The sequence below is a fragment of the Ammospiza caudacuta genome, chromosome 5 (assembly GCF_027887145.1).
Source record: "Ammospiza caudacuta isolate bAmmCau1 chromosome 5, bAmmCau1.pri, whole genome shotgun sequence".
Taxonomy (NCBI): Eukaryota; Metazoa; Chordata; class Aves; order Passeriformes; family Passerellidae; genus Ammospiza; species Ammospiza caudacuta.
In genome coordinates this window covers 13,094,244-13,116,922 of record NC_080597.1, presented here as the reverse complement: position 1 = coordinate 13,116,922, position 22,679 = coordinate 13,094,244, and the positions used below count along the sequence as shown (strand labels likewise).

At 43.3% G+C, this 22,679-nt stretch overlaps 1 protein-coding gene across 1 annotated transcript in view; it reads left to right on the top strand.

Moving 5' to 3' along the window:
- Window positions 1-1,418: 1,418 nt before the first annotated feature.
- PTN (pleiotrophin) overlaps window positions 1,419-22,679 on the top strand; it is an 80,358-nt gene continuing 59,097 nt past the window's right edge. Inside the window, exon 1 of the mRNA XM_058804839.1 lies at window positions 1,419-1,643. The gene's annotated coding sequence lies outside the window, so the exon portion shown is untranslated. The remainder of the gene's footprint in view (window positions 1,644-22,679) is intronic.

Sequence of the window (22,679 nt, the reverse complement as noted above, 5' to 3'; positions counted from 1 at the left end):
GTTGTTTTAAATTACATCACTGTCATTAAACCTGCTGGTGGTGCAAATCCCAAACAGCCCTGCCAGGACTGAGCACATAACTGTGTGATGAAAAGAAGATGTCAAGGTGTGGATGGAAAGGGTTAGTTTACTTTACTAAGAAGGAGTCCAGGTGAGTGCAATTGCCCGCTCCGGGACTGGCTGCACAGTGCTTTTCATTGTCACAGATGGTAGGTGTTAGATGATGCAATGTGTACGGTGCCAGACAAATTACTTTTTTAGCTCATTCCTCTGGAAACAGGAGGGGAATCTGAACTGGATTTCTGTGCAAACCTGGAGCAGGAGCTGCAAGCTGCAAACCCAGCTGAGACCTCAGCAGTGAATGGGCCCAGTCTTTCAAGTGAAGGCAGACACTTGCTCTGGGGAGAGGGAATTACACAGAAATTGCCTGGAGTTTGGAACAAGTCCATGTAGTTTTAAATTAAGCTGCGAGTTGGGGAACACTCTTATTCAGTGGATGTAATGAACCTAAAAGTTGGAAAAGCCTGCTCCTAAATGAAAGCCCTGATACAACTCCAGCAACCGCTGCGACCCAAAGTGTTGAAATGGCAAAAGTTGTTCTCATTGCGCTTTTAGGCCAAGCTGAAATTAAAAGCTGGGGGGGGGGGGGCTGAGGGGGGAGAAGGGGTCGGCTGTGGGTTTTCAATAATTTATTTATTTATTTTCTTTCTTTTTTATTTATTTATTTTCTATTTACTTATTTATTTCCCGAGCAGTACTCCCAACCTATCACTCCCGTGGTCAAAATGGCGAGTTAAAAGCTGGGGGTGAGGGGGCTGGCAGAGAGAAGGGGTCGGCTGTGGGTTTTCAATTATTTATTTATTTGTTTGTTTTCCTTCTTTATATTTATTTATTTTCTATTTGTTTGTTTCCCGAGCAGTATTTCCAGCCTATCACCCCCGGGGTCAAAATGGCAAGCTGGAAGCCAGCGAGGCCGAAGTCAGAGCTCTCCAAACTCTGACAGCCAAAGGCGACAGAGGGGCTAAAAACTGCGGCGGACCTCGGTACCCTGCAAAAGCAGCCATATCCCCGCACCGGCCAGGCTGTAGGGAGGGGTGCCTCTCCCTCTCCCTGGGTGATGAAGAGGAGGGCAAGCTGCTTGGTCTAACAGGGAACCCTGGGGCGAGCCCGGTGCGCTGCTCGCGGGGGAGCTGCGGCGCAGAGGAGCGGGTCGGAACAGGGAAAAGAAGAAGAACGGAGCTGAGCGGAGAGGAGCGGTTCGGTCCCGCCCCCGCTCCCTCCCATCCCGGCCCAGCCCCGGGCGGGGCGCGGCTGCCCCGCGGCTGACCCGCCCGGCGGGCGCGGCCCCTGCGCATCACACGAGGGGGCAGCGCGGCCGCTCGCTCGCTCTGCCCCGCGCCCGCCCGCCCGCCTTCCCTCCTCTCGCCGCCTCGCCGCAGCCCGGGCTCCGCCGAGTCGAGGCGCGGATCAGGTTCCCTGCCTGCAGTATAAAAACCTCGGCAGAAAGCTCCGGCAGGAGAGAGCGAGCGGCGCCGGGCGTGAGGAGCGCAGGGACGCGCGGCGGCAGAAGCGGCCGCTGCTCACCGGGAACGGTCGCGGCTCGCCCCTTTCCGTTGCGGGAGAAGCGCTTTCTGCCGCCGCAAGTAAGTCCGAGGCGGCGGCGGGGACTCCCGGGGAATGCCCGAGGGATGGAGCCTCCAGCGCTTGTTCCCCCGGGACAGGGTGGGGAGCGCTTCCCTCGTCCCTGCCGCGGCTCCGGGACACTCCGGGTGCGCCTGAGGGGACACCTGGCCGTGGTGGTGCGTGAGGTGTGGGAGTGCCCGGGAGCAGGGACGGGATCTGTGCTGGGCAGGCAGCGCTGCCGCCGTGCTTCGGTCCCGGGGAGGGTTTAAATGCCAGCGCAGGGTGAAGGGACAGCGGTGGCCGTGGGTGACAAAGCGGGGAAGGGTGGCAGGGGTGCTCGGGCAGGTCCATTTCGAGAGCACAAAAGGGCGGCGGAGCGCAAACCCCCGGCGGGTCCCAGGTACCCTGTGCCAGGAACGTCCCGGCTGCAACTCGGGAGTTTAAATTGTACCTTCGGCTGACATTTTCCTTGGGACTTTGCCTTCTTATCCCTGATTTACTCCTCGCGATACAACTAAATCTAGCAAGTGGTCATAGATCTATCTGAAACTGCCGTCGTTAGTTTGTGTCTTCTCCTTCCTCGGGAGGGATAGGCTAGGGGAAAATCTGAGTTAACAATGGTGGAAACACAGTTTCCTCTTTGTTGAACGTATAAGTTATTCTGCAAGTGTTTCATGCTCTGCAGCCCCGGTGCCTCTAACTCCTTACCCTCTTTTCTTCTCTCCTTGTTAAAAGTACAACTTTTCATAGGGGAGAGGTAGTGGGAGCTTATCTGCTTATCTTCATTCTGTGTGAGCTTATCTGCTCCTTTTGCCTCTTCCACTTGGCTGTGGCACCTCTCCTCCAGTGGCTTTGCCTTGGTGGGGAATGGCCACTGCGCTTTAACCTGGTGGCACCCTCGGGAGCTGGCTCCTGGGATGTGCACCTGAGAGACTGCCTGGCTCTTTGGAGCTTTAGGGAAATGTTTGTGACAGGAGTTAAATCTTCCTCTGCCTCATAACCCTATGGAAAGAGGTGTTTTAAGTGGATCCTGCTTGCTTGCAGTGACTTGTATTACAGCTGGGGAATATTTTACCTGTGGCTCATCAGCTCTTGAGTTGATGTCCTTTCCTTGTTTTCCCTCTGGGCTCTGATTTTTTTTGAGCTTTTAGCGAAGCTCAACTTTCTGAACAAGAAATAAACGATGTGTGTAACTGACTGTATTAGGGAGAGGAGGGAAGGGATGGACAGAGAGAAAGAGAGAAGGAAAGTAAAAGTTGTTACAAAGAAATACCTGGGGTTTTATGTGTTCTGAGCAGTGTTCTTGAGCTGATTACAAAACAAAGTTAATGCTTCTGTGTGTTTATTTTACTTTGTTTCGGTTTCCTCCCTGAAAAAGAATAAGAATTGAAAAAAAAAATCTAAACTTTTGATAATGAGAAATAGTTTGAAGGGAAAAAGGAGCCTGTGTATTTGTGACAAAATTTGTTAATTTGCTGTAGGAAAGAAAATTTGGAAGTGCATGGAGAGGGTACCTCATCAAACTGAAAAAAAAGAAACCAAACCCCGATAACTGACCCCAAAAAGTAGCAAAGCCAATTCCTGCTGCATAATTTAGCAACTTTAGCTAAAGAGAAGGAAAGTGGAGATTTATTAAACTCCCGTCTCCAGGCTCAGCTAAACTCTTCAGTGATTTTTTTATGGATGAAGCTTTAGGTGAAACTGAAGGACAGAAACTCACCAACTTTACTCAGAGTCAGCTCTTGGGTGGGGAAAAAGAGAAGCCAGCAACAAACCTATCTTTTACAAATGGTAAATATTTGTTTATAGTGTGGAAGTGGCCTAAGAAAACCAGGTTTTTTGCAGTTATCCAGATGTCTATCCCCAGTTATTTGAGATGCACTCTGTGGCTGATGCATCCTTGCCAGCAGAAGGTTTGTCTCACTATAGGATTACAAAACATAGTGCTGCTATCCCAGTACCATATGCCTGACACTGGGGACACTTTGGAGGCTTATCTTATTCCTGACACAGCTGTACTGGTGGATGTTTTGTGTAGATTAATCTTTCTGCCACGAATGTGAATATTATTTCTTAGTGAACTTCAGCAGTTGTGGCTTTGGCAAGGTACTTCCTTGACATGTCCTCTGTTTCTTCTTGATCATTCTGGGAATGCTTGTTCCTGACTCCTTAGATAACAATTAAAAATAATTCTTTACAGGAGCTCTGAAAATGCATTCATTTAACTCATACTATTTTTTTTTTTTTTTCCTGTGTGTGTGTTTGTGTGTGTTGGGTTTTTTTGTCAAGGAAAATACAATTTATCTAGTGTTATGGTATAACAAGTGTTTTAGTGTAAGACTAGGGCATTAGGGATGGAGCTGGCATGGCTCATTGCTTCTGCTCTGTTCAGGCCCCCTCATTACCTACATTCCCAACTGTGGCGTTTTCTGTGGGAATTGCTCTTTAACAATGTACGCTTTGCCTGGATATTTACAACCTCTCGCTGGTCAGTGTATCAAAAGCATTTTCATTTAGAGGATGCATTTCAGGACTTTAATTGAGGAAATCTCTTTGTTCCAGGGCTCCATAATAAACCATACAAAATGCTGTCTTTGAACGAAGTAGGTCACCGTAACGCGTGCACACACAGAGTGATTCTCATCTGCTTAGGGCGGCCACACTCGCTTGAGCCATATCCCTGGCGAGCCTGTCCCTGATTTATCCTCCTTGGACTGCCTTGTTCACAGGGAGCTTATGCTGAAAATTCACTGCTGGAGGTCATTCTCCATTCTTGGCATCCCTGGCAGCCTTAAGCTTAAACTGCAGCCTCGTTTTCTATCCAATCAATACCACTCTTATGTCACTGAGTTTCCATGGTGCCCCCAATCTTCTGTCTACATATTGATGTCTGACAGCAGGAATAGCATTCTGTGTCGCTATATATACTTACCAAACCTGTCAAAACTATTTAGGGTCTGTCTCACTAATTTATGTCCATATCCTGATATTATTTGTATCTGTTGAGCTTTGACTGATGGAACTTGCTGCACTAAGGAATCGGCCCCAACAATGCACTCCAGGCATGGCTCAAGGGGTGGATGTTTTGAGAAAGGGGAAAAAGACTCTCTTCTAGAGTAGCTGGGGCAGTCTAGAATCCTTTGAGCACAATAGAGTCGTTTTGAAAACATCCAAGTCTCAATGGCTCCAAGTTAATGCTTTGGAAATCATTCTTCATTGTGCTGCTCTGAATGCACAGAGGGTCCTCTCCAGTGGAGCCTGGGGAGGAAAATAGAAAAGTGGGCATTGTCAAGTGCTCAATGTGTGTTTGAGGGGACTTCGGGGAAATTTGAGTTGCTTGTCTGACATCAATTTCTTCAGCAGAAGCACTGTGGAAAAATGGAATTAGAGGAGCCAGCAATGTCTTCTGTAATGTGGATGTTTTTGTTTTACTACAATAACCCACAGAGCAGAGTTGTTGCATAAGAAATGGTGTGGTGGTGTCTCTGTGGACTGACAGAGCAGCAGGGAAACCAGATGAGAAAAGGCACCTCTTCTGTACATCACTAAATTTCAGGGCACTGACTACTTGTTACTTGTGTCAGCAGTATTAGGCACTAAATAAAGACCATATCAATTTTTTTTAAAATTCAAATATGCTTTGCAAACTGTTGATTTTGGATTGAGCAGAAGTGGTCATCAGCTGACGATCTCTTTAATCCCACTGCCTTCAACATGAGTTTGATCCAGCCCATGAAATAAGAGCTGGCAGTCAGTATGGAATTTGCTTCTTAATATTTTTCTTGTTCTGAGTTGCCAGAAAAAGTGATCTTGCGATGCCAAGTTCATCAATACTTTTCAGACTCTCTTCAGGCTCCTACAGTTTTTTCCCTAGTGAAAAATAAGGACCCTGAAGATTTAAAAGGACCTGTTGCAGGTGGTGGTATTAAAGTAGCTCAGTTTGTTTTCAGCAATGGTTCACCCTACCATGGTAGAAAGGGTCAGCAGGACTTCACCTAACTCTTGGCAAATATGTCTCACCTTCTTTTATTCCAAGGACCAGAACCACTGTGCCATTTCAAAATATCTGGCTCTACCTTCTGCAGTGGCACTGTGATGTTTTTCTTATTTTTTAGCTTTTTTATTTGCTTCCTTGTCTATATGTGTGGGAGTGACTTTTGCAAAACTGCAGTCGTCTTGCAGGCTGCTTTTTCATGTCTTTCAGGCTGAAGATTGAGAGAACACAGCTGTGGGCAGTTTGGTGGGAGATGAGAAGGGGGAGTGGGAATGCAATAAAAGAGAGCTGTATTGCTGATAAAGCCTGGGGATTTTCACCCTCACCATCCCTCCACTCCAAAGAGCCTTTCCAGAATGGCACATTCTGGTTTCAATGGGGGTGACCTCTGGAGGTGAGGAGATGAGCTAACTACATCTGAGGCAACATCCAGCTCCACTGCATTGAGAAAAATGTATTAATGTGTTATTTTGGGCCTTAGGAGCACATTGCTTGGCAAGTGCCACTGATTGCATGGCAGCTGCAGCAGAGGGGTAAAGACCTTCAGAGCAGAAGAGGGTTACAGGAGTTGGGTGTTTTCAGATAAAAATAGTCTTTGGAAATAAATAGTGCTTGGGGCTCCTGCACACTGCCATTTAGTAAACTGCAAAGTTTAAAACTGGGACTTTCTCCTTTGAGGCCTGCCAGCACTATTTCAGAGCTCATTAAATGTTTCACAAGAGCATTGTAAAAATCTTCCTTCCTCATTAGTTTCTACATGGTTTCAGCATGGCTTGGACCTTGTAAACATCCTCTATTTAGTTGTGGATGAAACCATCATCAAATGGCTGTGGGGAGGGAAGAGAAAGAGGAGGAATTCTCTAATACCCCAGTCTAAATGCATTCTTTGACACGGTCTACAGGTAGGTAGCTAACCACATAAATGAAACACAATTTTTGCCATCTTCAAGCAATATTTTTGGAGGAATTCCCTATCTGTACAAAAACTCTCAAGAGTAAAACCAGACAGAGCAATTGGGAAGGAAAGCAAAACTGGATGGGCTCTGTTTTCCTTCCAAAAGCCTCATCTGCACACCTGGCTGGTGCTCGGGTGTTTTAGGGAGGCTGGTCCAGCTGAGTGGAGACAGGCGCAGCACTATGAGGGGGAGCTAGGCTGTTTCTTAGGCTGGAGTGCAAAGTCAGTCATCTTCTGAGCTCATTAAGGCACAGAGACAGCTCTGCTGTTGTCTTCGTCATCTGACTTTGCTAATTGCATCTACCTGTTGCCTTTTCTGCCCCTAAGGATTAAAAGGGAATAAAAACCCCAGATAATTTGACTCCATGGGTACGTTGGAATTGACTTCCTTGTGCATTGACACAACCACTGAATATATATTTATCTCTGGAAGCCAGAGTGTCCCTGCACAGAAATAACTGAATTAACTTCTCAGATTCAGTTCCAGTGGGCACAGAACTTGTTCTGTTCTCTTTTTTTCTTTTTTGTGGGTTTTTTTTTCCCCTCAGAGCCATGCAAACAGTGGCATTAGTTTCATAACCATTTAAAGATGATATGGCTCCTCCATTTAAGGCTTCCTTGTTTCTACTGGATCACTAGAACAACAGATTCATTTATGCATGTGTTTATTTTTTTAGCTCTACTCCTCACACATCATGTATCTCCAAGTGCAAAGGAGCCTTAGTAGTGCAATGCAAATGTATGCACCCATCTGTAGCCAACAACAGAAGGCTCACAGTCTGTAGCATCTTTTCTTCTGTGATAGAAGCATCCAAAATGTGCTTGGTACATTGTGTAAAGGTATTTGTTGTATCAAAAACTTTAGTTTTAAAGATAACTATTTTAGGTGTTCTGTCTTTTTTTTAGCAGGTTTAGAGCATGTGAGCAGCAGTGGGAAGAGTGACATTGTCTCAAAATGCCCATTTTAACATTTCTGTAATGCTCATTTTGGCACTTTGTCAGATGGTAAGGGATGGATCTCGTAAGGAAGGTTTGCTGTCTTTGAAAGTAAGATAGGAATTGATTTAGAAATAGCCTTGGTAGAAAAATGGCAGTTCTGAAGTTCTGATATAGTGGTGTCTGTGCAATGGTGCTACAAAGTCACAGCTTGCTTTCAGACAACCAAGCTTCTTCCATTTCAATATTTAGTTCTTTTTCAGCTCACCAGAAATCATATTCTTCCTGTCTAGAAGAGATTAATTTTTAACCAGGCACACATACACATCCTCCAAACATTATTCAGGCAAAGTTGATGCTTCAGCAAGAGCTTCATCAGAATAAAGAATATGTAATTCAGTCTAAGATTTAGAAAGAGTACCTCCTCCTTTGTTTTGGCAACAAATTCTTCAAAATAAGACACAAATGCACTATTATGCTTCTAAATGGTTGTGACTCTTCTTGTGCTTCTTGAAGCAAAATCTCATTATTTTCCTTGAAAGTACCTTTGGAGTGAAGCACCTTTTAGTAAATTAGAGATAATAGATGGTTCTGGTATTCTGCCTTAAATCTGGTAGAAAGACACTCTGTTCCTTTAGTTTACACAATAAAAATTGCATGTTTAAAAGTAGCCTCCCTCCACCACCCCCCCACCATCACATTGAACAGAAATATTCTGAAGTTCTTTTTCGGCCTAGGATGGTTTCACCTGGAAAACCTGTAGGGTTTTTTTTACTGTGTAGGGATTTAGCTTGCTTTTTGGTGCTGAAAGGCCCCTGAGATGCCATGGTTGCTCCCCAATAGCCCGTGCCACCTGAGTGCCTGGCTGTTTGCTTGGATTGCTGCCTTCCCAGAGGCCAGAGAGATATTTTCCTTTGTGTGTGCAGGAGTCACTTGCTTTTATTAGCAGCCTGTCTGGCTGCAGCTGATACGCAGTGGGGACGGCCGGATGGAAAAAAAAAAATCTACTGGCCAACGATAGGATTTTCAGCAGTCTTCCAAAAATGCTGCAAGCTTTGATTCAGGAACTTGATGTCATTTCACTTAGTAAATCCTCACTTTGCTAAGCTGTCCCTTCAGCCCGTGTTTCTTGTCCGATTTGCGCGTTGTCAGACGCTTTGGCTAATCTCTGTGGTTGATGTTTGCTGAAGTGATTATTTGGCAGGAGCGTGTGAGCAGGCATGTGTGTGTGTGTGTGATTGCTGCTGGCACGGCAGTTGGTATGATATGGCATTAGCATACTTGTTCTGTGCTCTGGGCCTCCTCCTCTCCTAGGCTTATTTATGCAGCAGAAGGGACAAAAAAATAAAAACCCCACAAACCAAATCAGAAACCCATGTAGGAGCTGGTTATGGTACAGTGATCCACTGGCCAGTTTGACCGGAGATCTGCAGAGTTCAGGGGAGCCTGAAGGTTGCTCTCATTTTCCTTCTAGCACTAATCCCAAATAGACCATCCACCAGCAGAGGATTTGTAAAGAGCTGGCAGGGATTATGGGCTGCCTAAGTAGGGGTGTCTGCATTGAATTTGGTCCTTGCTGTGCTTGCAAATACCATGGGAAACTATATTTGTGGGGTGGTAGAGAAGAAAAGGCAAGCTCCTCTCCCTTTATATTTGTTTAGCTCAAGGGTCTGTCATTAAATGGGACATGGGTTTTAGTTTGTATTTTGGACTCATTAATATTGAGTGGTCATTGGGATTGTAGGTGTTTTAAGAGGTGCCATTGTCTTCTTTCCATCACTTCCAGTTTGAACTATAGTCTATGTGTGTCCTGTGCATTGCTGGAGCATCTTTATGGCTCTGAGTTACCTCACTGAGAACAGTGGGATTTACTTAGATAAAGTGTAAAAGTGCTTGTGAAACTTTTGTTTGATCGTGCAAACTTCATTGAAAAGTTTAACATAATTAGTGGAAATAAAACTCTCTGATGGCACAGTATGTGCTCAGGGCCATGGCCTTTGAGAGTGGGTGGAATGAAAGCTCTTGTGAAAAGTTTTCTAGCAATACATTTACCAGGGAGCCTTTGACAGCTTCACTTGGTATATTTCTGGAGACCTGTTTAAGCATGAGCTGCTCTTCTATTAATTTTTATTTTTTTTTTTAGTAGAGTCAAGCTGATGATGATCTGGGTTTCTCCTCCACTTCCCAAGATAAACTGCTTCTATCAGTCCATGCTAATAACCATACCTTTCCAAGGTAGGGTCTGGGCCATATTGGATGCATAACCCCTGGCCAAACCTGTCCCTGAATGACAAACTACTGCTGTGAAGCTTCTCAGCTTATCCTGAAGATGGAGACTTCCATCTTCCCACTGGGATCAACCCTTGGGTTTGTCTCTGAAGGGAGAAATCTTCTGGCCCTAATGTCTGAAATGTTTTGTAAAGTTGGCTGAAATCAGAAATGCAGGAGGGAGGGGAACATTTTCTCTATTTGTAACCACCTAGAAAATTTGCCATGTTTTCATGATAGAAAAAAAAATTCAGAAGTTCAAAAGGGATAGGAAAGTGAATTTCCTGTTCTTACTCATAATATTGGTCCAGAAAAGTTATTTTGAAGCTGCTTTCAAAAATGTTTATAGGCACTTCCAGTATTTTGTAACGGAGTTAACATTTACAAACACCTCTTCTTTCATGGTGGAGCATGTGGTGTCCTACGTGTTCCTGGCCTTTCTTTGGCTGCTTCTCTGTGCCCAAATTCAGCATCTCTGTACTGGCTTTCCCGAAGGGGGTGAGAGCTTTAGAGAGCAGTGGTGGGTTAAAAAATAAAGGTGGCATCTTACAGCATGTACTTTGTTCATTTAGTTGCTATGTACTATATTTCAGTTTGAATTATTTATGACTCTGTCTGCAAGTCCCTTAAATAAGAGCCCCTCTTTCCTGTGCTAACCACAACCGTGGGATGGGTGGGTATGGCAGGAGAGTGTTTTTATAGAGGAACACAGAGAGATGTGTAGAGACTTTGCCCTGACATCATGCTTTACACACACCCCAGAAGCAAGTCTCTGCTGGGAGAAACTTTAAAAAATGTAGGGATGCTTAGCAAAAATGTGTTAGATAACTTTAGAGTTACCAATTGTGCAACATGTACTGTAAATGACAAGTTCACATCTTTATGCATTGACACTTTCAGCATGTGCAATAAGGCTCTGATTCCAGTTGGGATTTTACCAACTGAGATTTCTCAAGTAATTGTGGGTGGGAATTTCTTGTCTCATTTAAACTGCAACAAACAGAAAAACTCCGAGTAGGAGAAGTCTGTGAAGTGTAAATTATCTGTCTTGAGTCAAGAAAAATTGAGGTTGAAATATTTCATCTAAGGCTTATCGAAATGGAAATTTCTGTGTTACTGAATCTGTGATTTCAGGTCAGTGGAATTCCAGTTTGTATCTGAACAGTTCCAGCACTTAAAGGGCACTGAGAAAATGGAAACAAGAACTTAGCCTACTTTTGGGATAGACACATTGGCTGCAGTAAACTCTTCATGATGCCCTGTGATGTCCAGCTCATGCTCATCATTAGGGCATTTTTATGGTCATTGTGTCTCAGAAATAAGTGTTGTAGAATACAGCAGTGGGCAACAAGGAGCATTTTCTCACATTTATCCTTTCCTGATCCATTTAAAGTTTTCTTCAAAGCATACCTTTGAATATTAGAATCTAAGTGTAGTATTTGTAAACGTTTTAAACAGTTACAATAATTATAAGTTATAAAATTGTCTATTTATAAAATAATTTGAAACAGTTGAAATAATTAGTAATTGTTATTTGCAGTTCTTCCTACTATTTTTGTAGAATTGAACAAAAATAGAAGTTTTATTTTTTTTTTCTCGCTAAAATTTGTGCATTTCCTTTCAATTGCTTCACAGGGGTTTTTGATATATTTTTTCTTTTTTCTTTCTTTTTATTCTCCCCTTCTAATCATAACTTCTCTTGCAAAAAGCATTTCAGCCTTTGATCAGTGCCCTTAGGAGAGAATAATCTTGGTTTTCACTGCCTGATGCAAAGTGTGATTGGTGTGGAATGAAAGGGATATTTTTTTTTTAATCTCATTTGTATCTATCTGTCTTCTATTCCTTCAGCTTTAAAAGATACATTCGAGGTCTAAATACTTTCTGGAGTAGCAGAACTTCGAGGCTGCAGCTGCTGATCCCAAGTGAACTCTGGTTTCCTTGCTCAGATTCCTTTGTGGTCCCAGCTTTGCTGCCTTGCAGAGCAAAACCACTGAAGGCAGAAAATGCTTCTGTGGGAGCAGCTGGGTCAGTCTGAGAGTTAGAAAAGGTCCAGTTAGAAAAGGTGTGAAAGAGCAGGAGTTGAGGTCTGTAAAAACCAGTCTTATGTGGATTTCTTAAAAACCAGACTGTGGATTTGTTAAAACTCTTCGCAAATAGTGTTCATCTTCCTTGGCTTTGAATGTGGGCAGGCCTGGAAGGGGTTTTCCCCTAGGCAGATAAGCCCCAAGCAATCTGTTTCGGTTTTGAAGATGTATTTTCATTACTCTGAGTAGCTGAGGTTTCCTGAATCTTAATTTTGAACTCATGTGTCCATAATGTCCTTATTTTTATAACCTCAACTTGTCTCTGCTTTAATCTCTCTTCTATTTAAATAGTGCAGTGGGTCACCTTTCATAAATATTACACATTCTCTCATGTTTCTCATTTTCAGTAGCCTTTTACAGCCCCATGCCTTGTTCTAAATCAACAGAATATTTCAGTTTCTTTATTTCTAAGCTCACAATTCATGCCCTTATTTTAGCAATCACTCTTAGTTGAAATTTAACCCAGCATTCTATAATTTTAATTTCCACAGTCAAACATTTTTTTTACAGTTTTAGAAGTGCTATTCCAAAGTTTTGTCTACTCTGAAATGACTCTTTTGCTAAGCACAGGGATGTGACTCATCTGTCTTCAGAACTTTTTCTTTTTTGATGTCTAGAAGTTAGTTCAGTAGTGACTGATGTATAGTGGAAGCAGATAAATGTAAGTTTATTTATTTATTTATTTATTTGTTTATTTATTTATTTGTGGGTTTTTTTTTCCCATTAGACTTCAATATGTCTGTGGTGAATTTTATCTGGTGTTTGTGTTGTCCAGTTGCCTGGATTGTAAGAACAAGGACACCCCCATACTGTGGGTTAACACCACATTTCATGGGCTGTGTGTTTTGTGGCCTTGTTTTCCATTCTTTCTACCGGATACTTCACAAATGCCTTCTGATCGTAGGCAGGGCTTTGGGTGCTAAAACATCTCCCTTTTTTTTTTTTTTTTTTTTTTTTTTTTTTTGTATGAAAAAATTATTGTTGTTATCCTGGGAGTCTCTGTTCCTTGGCTAATACTGAAAGAGTGGCAGTTACCTCTTGTCCCAAGATGACAAAGCTCTCCTAACAAAGTCTTGGAAAATCTGAACAATTTACATCTGGTAAAAAATAGCCAGGATATGTATTGGAAACCTTTTAGTAGGTTAGTGGGTTGTCATTTGTAGGTTATGATTTATCATTGTGGAAAATGTGCTTTTTTAGACTTCTCTAGTTTGTCTCCTGTTTCTGACTGGCTGTTTACACTTGCCTTTTACTGACTTTTCTCAGCTCTGGAAATGCAGTTTAGTGCAATCAAATTTCTCAACTAGCTTCTTTTTTTCCATTTGCTTTATTTTGTTTCCCCTAACTCTGTCTGGCAGTTCTGCACTTGTGTAACCCCGGGGCGTGCATCTCCCTTCCCTGCTCTGAAACAGGGAAGGAGCCATTTGACTTCTGTGCAATCTCTCTCCCTGCCCTCACTGGCTTTGCATCAGGAGAGTCTGCAGGACCCACTGGCTCTTCTGGAGTCCCAGTCTCCTGTGTGCTTGAGGAATCCCTTATTACTTGTCACTCTGCATTTGCTTCCTTGTTCTTCAGCCCTGCTCTTGGACCCGCTAATCTCCATTTTACATCTCACCTGCCAAAGTTGTTCTCTCCTATTAGTTTCACTTGGGCTGCATTTCCATTTTCTTTCTCTTAAAGATATTCTGTGAGTGAATAAATTCTTAAACTACATTTGCGAAGTAATTTTTTTTTTTTTTCTGACTGACCAGAAATATCACCAGTGATTGCACTTTGGCATCATTTCAGAATATCTATGTCATTCTTGGCATGCTTTTTGAAAGGATGGCTCTCAAGGAACAGAAAGAAGTGACTCCCACATTCTGTGATTTTTAAAACCTGATTCTCTTAGCACTGATAATGACCTCCCAGTCATACACCAGAATCAGGCAGTGACTGTGGTGTGAAGATTTCAAATGACTGTGAGAGAATTCTGTGTTTACATCCTATGCAAATGTATCTGAACTGTTGCTGTCCTCACTTTAGAAATAAATCTAGAAACAGGCCCAATTCCTTAATCAATTCTTTTTCGTTGTTTGGGGCTTACTCATTGTAGATTTTCCTTCTGCAGTCTTCAAACTAACTGCCACCAACGTGAATTGGTTACACTGACAAGAATAGTTTATAAAAATTATCACACTTTCACCTTTGTGGAAAATGGTGATGCCCTCATTTGATCACCAACTATTTCACATTGATCAGCCCTGGTCTCAATTGGAGGCTGTGTTTATTATCATCCTCACAACTATAGCTCAACATTCCTAGCTGGAAACTCTCCCCTCCTGTACCTCCCTGCCAGGAAAGCCTGAGAAGTCCTATTTGTCCTTCTGACTTCTTCCTCCTTAGCTGGTATTTGAGCAATATTGTATGTTTTTGCCTTTTCAGAAGAATTTCCTCTAAGCATTTTGTCTAAAAGCCTGATCTGAAGTATCTGAAGGTCCACCAAAGTAGCTAAATATATATGTAAATTAAACATATATATTTATATAGGCTCATTGTGATTTAGATTGGCTGTATAATTTAACAATTTTTGTGCTCCTGCCTTGTTGGAGGGGGATGTTTTTTGTTTTTTTAAATGAACAGCTAGGCAAGCTGGGCTCCAGGAAGCTGTTTGTGATATTAGAAATGTGAGCTAATTACACCCATATACATCTAATTTGTTGCCCTGATGCTTTTCAGCTGTGGTAAATGGATGACTATTTGAAAACAAGTATGTTGTCAGAAGTGAAATGTCCTGTGCAAACTACCCATTTTCCCTTGAGTCTGTGTTCAGTTTATCTGATGCTGACTTAGTCTCCATGCATCTCACAGAAAATTATTTTAATATTAACTTCTCATAGTAACACTGATACATGTAAAATGTCTTTCATTTAACTCCTAGAATTATTATATTATTTGCAAAATTGATGTTTATTCTCTTCTCTTTCCCCCTTTCTCATTCCTATTATGGAAAATCAGGTCTTAGTAAGTTGAGGTTGTGGTCACTTTAATGTTGTTACCTTTTAAGTGTGGAATCCCAAAACAACTCTATTTTGAAAGAGAGGAAGGTTTTGTTTCAGCCTTCATTTTGGAGCTATCCTGCATGCTCAGCAGTGGTGGGAGGGCAGGGCTTGGACATCTGCCACTGTGCTTGCTCCTCAGCAGAAGGTCATGTGCAGCCCTTTCCCCAGGTTGCATTCCTGGGCACAGATGGAATGAGAGAGACGGGACAGTGGTGTCTTGTCACTAGCTGATGTCACAACAAGCAGTCTCAAAACATCTCTGTGCATTTTTTTTTTCTATTTAGATGCATGCCAGCATCTTTTTAGCAGAAGAAAATCAACTTATGCAAGCATATACCAAGGAAGAAAAAGGCTATTTGATCAGGAAATGTGCTTGTCTTTAGCAGTTGGTTTTCTTTCTTTGTGCTACTGGAATGAGATTTATAACAGTGATTAGTAATCACAAGGGTCACCCAAGTAATTTTAAATTCATATCTTTAGAGAAAAACATCTGTAAAGAAGTATATGAAGAGGAGAGAGCCAATTGTGAGCCTGAGCTGGGCAGCACCAACACGTTCTTCCTTTTTAGCAAACTGGAGTTTGCAAGTTGGGTGCACTGCCACTTGTCAGCCCTGTCTCTCAGCATTTCCATATAAGCCTGTTAACTGGATTGGGCTGGATTTAAGAAAGAGCTCCTTCCTAATCTTGATGAGCTCAAGTGGTTTTTATGGAGGGTGCTGTGCATGGGCACAAGGGCGTAGTGTTCCTTGTCATCATGTGAGGCACTAAATGCCTTGCAGGTTTTGCTGTGACACACACAGCACCAGGAGTGACAGAAGCCAGCTGAGGTTGCAGATAACCTCCTGCTTCTAGAGGTGGAGCTTTTATAACATTTGCCCACCGTGCCTCTGAGTGTGGCAAAATGAAGGAGAGACAACAAATAGCTTTTATTTAAAGTCAGTCTTTGTTTAGGTGGAACTTGAGGGAAAATGTGCCTGGTTTGGATGGTGCTCCACTGTGCAAAGACTTTGGAAATGAAATAACTTGGCCTTTCTGAATAGCACACCTGTGTTTGACATCCAGCTGCTGATAGCACTGCACTGAACTGCACTGTTAGAGAATTTGTAGGGGAGGTAAGAATTTAGTGTACTGGTCAGAGTTCAGTGGAAATGTTGTCATATGACAGGTAGAAACACGGACTGCCAGCCTCCTGGGACTGGAGTGAGCCTTCAGCTTGGTCTGTGGGATGTGGTGGCCCTGCTACCAAAGCAGTGCTGACTCTGGTGCTCACCACAGCTCATGCAGCATCCATGACGTTGTCTGATGGTGTGCTTTCCCATGTGTGTGCTTTGCAGGTTTCCAGCAGCTCTGTGAGGTCCCAGAGAAACCTACCAGTGATCCCATTCTCCTCTCTCCCTGTGTGTGTGGTGAAGCACACAGCATATGTGTATAACAGGCAAATCACAGCAGCTGAGGTCAGGAGAAGTCAAAAGGGTCTGGACAACTCAGTTTCTCTGCAACTGAGAGAGTTTTTCACTGTAAAATGGAACACTCTATTCTTTGGGGTTAATAAAATGCACACATACAAAGTTTGGAAGTGTATGGTAGCAGGAGACTGTCTGAGAGCAGTTCCTATTTGCTGCCAAGAGTGCTGAGTGTTCATCTTTTAACCCAGTCAGTCCAGGACAGCTGAGCTCTAGCTGTGGTTTGTGTGAGCTGTTTGGTGCACAGGGACTTACCTAGTTACTGTGTGCTTTCAGTTATGACACGTTTTGGTGTGAGGATTTCCAAGTGGGAGTTGGGTGTAGTGGCTAAAATGTGCTTGACCCCTTTTGGTGCAACTTCAGCATCTGCCTCCTTGGAGGCTGGGTTGGTTTGGAGCTGGGGAGGCTCCCAGAGAGGCCGAGACCTCTCAAAACATTTTGACTTTGTGATTCCTGGAACATCTACCATAGCTGCAAAGGCAGATGAAGATGATGTCCAAGAAAGGACCAGAGAGGATTGATTGCAGGGTGCTCTGAACCTGAGGAGAGCACTTTGATGTGCTATGCCAAACCTAGACAGGACATCATGGGAAGCTCCCAGGCATAACATTGATTGGAAAACAAGCTGCATTATCCTGCTCTTAGAGCCTTTTTTCCAGGGCCATTCTTGGGACAGCTGTTGGGATGGTGGAGCTGGGAAGAAGGGCTCTCACACTGTGGGGAGCAGTGGATGCTGCAGGTAGTGATTAAGAAATGGTGTGAGTGCAGGGACACCAAGGACAACAGAAGCAATGCATCTTTTTTTTTTCCTATCCTTGTGGCTAGAGCAGGACTGTGAATACAGAGGAAGTGCTGTAGGATTAGACATGTTTTGATGGAAGACCAGGGCAAGAGAAATGAAATTATGCTCTTTGAAATGCTTTGGCAGAGTTGTGTGTAGGAAGATTACATTTTGCTTGTGTGCAGCAAACTTGATGTAGCTAATAGTATTTAATGCTATTATTTGGTTTTTTGAGGTTTTCTTTTCCTCAATGTATTTACCACATAAAGGAAAACAGAATGAAAATGTTATTCATATATGTAGTACCTTCCAGGGAATTGGGAGGAGTCCAGTGCAGTTTGCAGTTGACTAAGATTTATTTATCCCTGGCTGAAAAATCAGTTCCTGGGATGCTGAGGGACAGTCCCCAAGCAGGTGTGTGATTGGGCTTTAAAAAAATTCCAGCTTCTTGTGTCATACTGTCCATTCAAAACATTTCAGGACATTTTAAAAAGCTGGTCATGATCTGGGCCCATGTATGATTGTTCTCTCCCATTCTCTTTCCTATCCTAATTACTTTTACTGAGCCTTGAGGAGAAATCCCACCACAAATTGTGTGGAGTCTCTGGATCTTTCACTGGATACAGAGTTCAGGCTTCCTCTTGCTCTTCATTGGGAAAAAGGAGAAAAAAAAATATATTGCTGAAAACATATTGGGTTAAGAAGGCAAGAGATGAAATAGTTACACCTTATGGCCCCTGGAATGTCTGGATAAGTGGGTGTAGCATCAGACTGCAGGGGAATTCGGAGGCACGGCTTCTTCAGAGACTTCCCTGGGCGTGAGCTGGCTGGTCTGGTGGCAGAGGAGGTTGATGTTCTGGTGCTCCTCATTAGCCTGGGTGTTCACTAGCACCCCTTCCCCATTTCCCAGTCCCGGGGCCGCATGAGATAAAAGCTCCGTGGAGCGCCGGGGCCTTGGATCGGCCTGGCGAAATGCAGCCAGCCATTGTGAGTGTGGTTAATTCACACCGTGGCCACAGAAGACAAAATGGATCTTTGAGACAAATGTAGTGGTGGGGGCAAACCCATCAATCATGTGAATGCTGCTTTACAGTAATTCACAAGTGCAGCTTTTCTGTGCAGCGAGGGCTGGCCGGGCCCGATCAATCCCTTGGCTCCCAAATGGGTCTCAGCAGGCAGCAGCTTGCTCCTTGTGGGTTTGTATGTACATGAAAGCCCACTTTATATTAACTCTGTGGAATAGTATTTTTCCCCCTCTCTCTAAACCCCTTAGCACTAATTCAGTGTAATTATACTCACTGAATGCAGTACTGACAGCCCCACTCCTCCCCCTTTCCTGTCAGGATATTTGTCTAAAAATCTCTAGATGAAGAAAATCCAAAACAACGATGGGATTCTTTGTTCTGGCCTTCTGCAGAGGTTTTTATTATTTTAATGTAACCCAGTGGTCATGCTTTCAAGTATTTCCTTTAAAGTAAAAGATTGAAAACACGTTTTAATTTTTTTCTTTTAAAAATTAATAAAGAATTAGACTTTAGTCTATAAGGAAAATGTTAAATATTGCAAAAGTCATTACTAACGGAGCGTTGGAGTAATTATTAACAGTCTGAGGCTGCTGAGGACCTCTTTGTACCTTTCTGGAATCAGGGAAAGATGTCAGGAAAAGGCAGGGAGCCTCTTTCCACCTGTTCCTTTTTGTGTCTAAGTCTGTGTCGTAGGGTTGGGTGACATTTTCCCTGTCGTGTTTCAGTGCTGAAAATAATGATGCAAGTGGCTTAGCACAGCATGTTTTAGTCCCTTCCATCTCTGTAGGTATGAATGAAATCTATGTAGTGGAAATTTCTGGAAAGCAGTGATTAAAAAGGATTTTAGGGGGTCACAGGAAGCAGGAATTGGCAGATGAGCTCTGAATGTAGTGCTGTGGAGAAAAGTCTAAAACCAAATCTTAGGCATATGCCTGAGAGGGTCAGACCATGGTGATGATGGGGATACCAGGATAAGGCATCCTATGTTGGTGTCAACATTTTCAAAAGATGCAAAAGAAAAATATGAAAGGAAAGAAAAAACTCTTCAGCAAACTGGTGCCTGGAGAAAGTTTGTTCTGCAGCTTAAAGAGCTTAGTCTGCCTGACAAACTCAAGAAGAACAGATAACCACATTATAAATATCTCCTAGGGAAGAAAAATTACAAGTACTGAAGGCCTCTCTTAACTTGCTGGGGAAAGCTACGATAAGAAAAATTCAATTACAAACTAATTTACTATATTACAGTGTTGATGGTGCAAGGCAGGATGATAATTTCACAAAAGCTTTCCTTAGAAGGCAGTGGATCTCTCATCTTACAGAGTGTAAATGGCAAATGTGGAGTTGTGGATACCAGAAGATTGGTACAAGGAGCTAACTTGGGCCTTTTGCATAAGGACATCCATTTTGTCTTGACAGAAGAGTTTTTCTCAGCTTCTCAGGGGTGAAATGTGGGCAGGTCAGGGAAGCAGAAGTTGTGTTTTGAAAGATAGCAAATGTGTCCTGCTTTAGCAAGTAATTGAGTTCCCTTTTTAACTGTAATATGCAAATACTGTAATTTAGGTGCCAATTTGCTTCCTACAAAGGCTGTGACATGTTGCAAGTCACACCTCTTGTGTTGCCCTTTCTCATATCAATTTGTAGCTTGGCTCCTGTAAACCTAGAGAAATAGAGTCAAACATCATGTGGAAAGCAGAGGGAACAGAGAAACATGCATCATAGAAACTAAAAGGGCCATGATGGGAGATCAGCAAAGTGGAGTTGCTTACTCTTTCCTTTCTTGACATATTTTGGTTGTTGGTAGTTTTTTTCTGTTTTCTTTCTGTTTTTTCTCCTGCTTACCTTTTCTTTTTGAAGTGCTAGGTAAGTGCATGCTTTCCTTTCCAATCAAGAGTTATTTTCTTGACAGCAGACAGGCAGGCCTCAGCCCTTATTCCTGAAACCCAGGTCCTTGGGCACAGCAGGTCTCCATCCAGGCATTATCTTCCTCTCTTCAAATCTCACCCACATGAAGCCTCTTAGAAAGGTGAATCTGAATGAGGGAAAACATGCATTTTTGAGATAGGTGGATTGTGTTTTGGTGGGGTGGAGGAGGTGTCAGCTTTATAGGCTTCCTTTGCTCATGGGAACCCCACATGCTTTTCTGGCCATGTGGATAAGCCAGTTCCATTTCCAGAATCAAGGGGAATGCTGATTTTCCTCTCATTGAGAAGAACGAAGAAGCTTAGCAGCTTTGAACTCTAGTTCAATCTGAGTGCTGGCTATAGCTGTAATAAATTGATGGCTTTATTTAAGAAGATTCTGGAACATCAAATACCAAGCAGGATTTTCCCAAATGGGAAAATTTGTTTGTTCCTCTCTCTGAGAATATGGAACTGTGCCAGTCCTTAAATTGTGTAATACAGCTTGGGTGGGGAGGACAGGGGGCAAGAGAGCAGAAATTGTCAGAAATTGTGGAAGGTGGTTATACATCAGTTCCAGAGACCTTGGAGGGGCCTCTGCTCTCTTTGTCCTGCTTTGTTTCAGAGAAGGATCATTCTCCCCAGTGAGCATTGGGAGCCATTAGGACCCTTTTGTTTTCTCTATATGATTAATTTTGCCTGTTTTGATGGTTGTGTTGATCTAGTGGAGCTATCTGGTGATTCAACTTCAAGAGGCTGAAACTTAAGGCTGAAAACTTTGGATAGAAGTGCCAGGATTGGGCCAGCCTGGCTTCTGTGGAGCAGCAGGAATGTCATTTGGATTTCTAGAGGTGGTGAGATATTTATTCTCCAGCTTTACGCAGGTAGCTCCTCCTGTTGCTACAGACAGTGTTTTCAACAAGTTATGTTGTTTAGGCCAAGGGGTCTTAATTTTGAACTTTTTTCTGTGAGCAGTTGCCTCGGTAGGGAACTTGCTAGCACAGGAGAGGACATTTGTTCAAACAACACACACAATAAGTGTTACCTGAGCCAGATAACTACAGATAAGCCAGCAGCTTGATGAGATTAGAAGGGCAGCAGTAGATACCACAAACAGAGGCATAATACACCATGAGCTATTCAGATTATCTCCTAAAATCCTTAAACAGACTTTACTGAGCTGCGCCTGTTGAATTGTTCCCTCGTGGGACACCGTGTTTTGATTTGTATTGCTGACACAGAGGAACCATCCATGCTACCTTTTGAGTGATTGTGAGCTGCCAAAGAGAGTTCAAAGCCTGGAGCACACTGAACTGGAGAGGCAGCCAGGAGCTGGTTCTCTTGATGAACAGATGGTGACCCAGAAAGCTGTCTGCTCAGCAGTAAGCACTTAATGACATGCAGGTGTCCTTCATGTTTGGCGCTCTCAAGTTCTTAAATTTACTGTAGGAAGTTTCTTTGAAGACCAAATGAGGCTTCCCACCTCTATGGAGCCATTTGTGGCACAATTTGCTGCCTCCAAAATCTGTCTGTTGATGTTAAACAGATGTGCAGTGCAGAGCTGACCTGAGCTGCCCTGCAGCAGGAATCAACCAGAGACATCTTCATTCAGGGCAATTCAGAGCCTTAGCTTGAGGCCACCAGAGAGAAGAACATTTAGAGGGTAACTCTAAAATATTACTGATATCTGTTCTTAACAGTAACACGAGTTTTTTATGCCAGAGCTGTGTGTTTGCTCTGTGTGGAATAGCATCATCAACTTTTGCCATGCCCTGAATAAACAGTGAGGTTTTTTTTTTTTTTTTTTTTAGAACTAGCAAAAACCTTTCCTAAGTGATCTCTTCCTGTTTGCAAGCCAGCTTTGAATAGGCAGGGCTCCATGGAGGTGGGGAGAGAGGAAGAGGTCTGTGGGTCAGAGGCCTGGGGAAGATGAGACAAGGATATGAGGATATGAAGAACATCACTGCTCGGTTTCTTGGTCTCTTTCCTTTCCCCCTCAGCTGTGTTGCAGGGCTCTCTCCCTTTGGTCCTTGCAGCTTTTCCACCTTTGGAGAGCTGTTTCTCATGAAGGACAAGGCACAGAGGGGTAGCAGCAATTCTGCATTGTGCCTTCCGTGCTGGCATCCCTCTGCAGTGGGATGTGCCTCACCAGCTTTAATAGGCAATACCTGTGGTCTCAGCAAGCCTTTGTGTGTTTGGAGGGATTGAATCCCCAATGACAGGGCATGAAAAAATAATAAAAACACCACCTCAACAGTAGGCATTCTGCAGGTGAAAAGGAGTGGTACCTGTGCCTACTTCTGTTTTTGATAGATGTGTTTTGATAGCTATGGAAGAGAGATTTGGAAGCAATGGAGAATGCCAGCTTTAGTTTCAGTTAATTTGTATACAAGCTGCCGATTCTGTTTTTCTTTATTCAAAAAGCTTTGTGAAGATACTGGCTGCCTCTTACTGTGCTTCCCAGGCTGTATATTGTATATTCACTGAAGGGAGTGTTTCTGCTTGTGTGCCTGGATTTCCCTGCCTGAGAAATCCTCAGGGTAGCTCAGGCTGGGGCAGGGTGTGAGCCACCATGGAGGGTCATACAGATTAACCAAAGGCTGAAGTTTGA